Source organism: Sphaeroforma arctica (assembly GCF_001186125.1).
Source record: "Sphaeroforma arctica JP610 unplaced genomic scaffold supercont1.111, whole genome shotgun sequence".
NCBI lineage: Eukaryota > Ichthyosporea > Ichthyophonida > Sphaeroforma > Sphaeroforma arctica.
The window spans coordinates 126822-128092 of NW_014040447.1; positions in this window are offsets into that span (position 1 = coordinate 126822).

The following is a 1271-nucleotide window of genomic DNA, read 5'->3' on the forward strand; positions in this document are numbered from 1 at the left end:
ATTAAGCAAGGACACACAAAGCCCAGGACTGAGTTCAATTTTTAACTGAACCAGTTGAGAATACTCCGATTTAGAATTATATTCTGAAGCTTGATGCTGACCTTAAACGTCCAGATATAACAAAGGACAAGGTACAGCGATGGTACGAGTTCCTGGTTATGCATGTGTTCTGCAAGAACATAGTGAATATCGACCGTGAGAGCCTATACATCGAGTTGCGACGTAAATACACTACTGAGGCTCGAGACAAGGGATATGAAACAAAGTTTTATCTATCCAGACTTACATGGGAACAGTTTTATGATACTGTATCCACCCTTTTCCCAGCACACCGAGTAACATCAAAAGGCGGTAAATAAGAAACCGCGCGAGCAAACCGATTACGGGTACGTATCCAGGCAGACTGCAAACGAGAGACCCCAACATATACGTGCTCGCGACTCCACTCTACCCACGCGACCCAATAAACGGGCACGCACGGAGGTGAAGGACAAGGAACCTCCATTTAAGGAGATTAAGAAATGTGCCGACGCACAGTGTGGGTATGACATGTACCGATTGTTCCCTAACAATTATTGGAATGGCAGGCATGCGCCCACATGTACACACTTTCTTATTAAGTGTGACAAGTGTGAGAAGACCAATGACTATCACACTAAGTCTTGTGACAAAAAGCCCAACATTAAGTTGGAGTGAAGGTACTACCAGGTACAATCGTTACACAGACAGTACATCGACTTTTTAGATGAGCGTGTAATAATACCTGTATATTGCAATGGAAATGAAATCCTTGCGTTGATTGATCCTGGTTCTGAAATTTCATGTATATCCGATTGTTTTGCATTAATAAAAGATATCGAAAGGAGAACACAAACAACTCAGCTCATTTTAGCAGATGATAAAACTTCTAAGCGTGATACAAAGGCTACAGATGTTAAACTCTCCCTGGCCGATGATAGGAGTATCACTACCCAAGCTGTGATAGTTAAGATGTCACAGAAGTATGACATTATAGTCGGAATGAGCGATTTACCAACTCTAGGTATAACCGTAAATGGTTTACCAAATAACATAGATCCATTAAAGGATCAATCAGACGATAACTGTCTGTAACCATATAAGCCCCCGTCAGCCACAGCCAAAGCATTAATACCTGACTTTGCGAACAAAATCATGGATCTGATTCTTGTTAATAAGAAGATAAAGATCACAGATTGGGCAAAATTACGTTTTAACGACGGATATGTCAGCCTTGACTTGACCAAGATGGA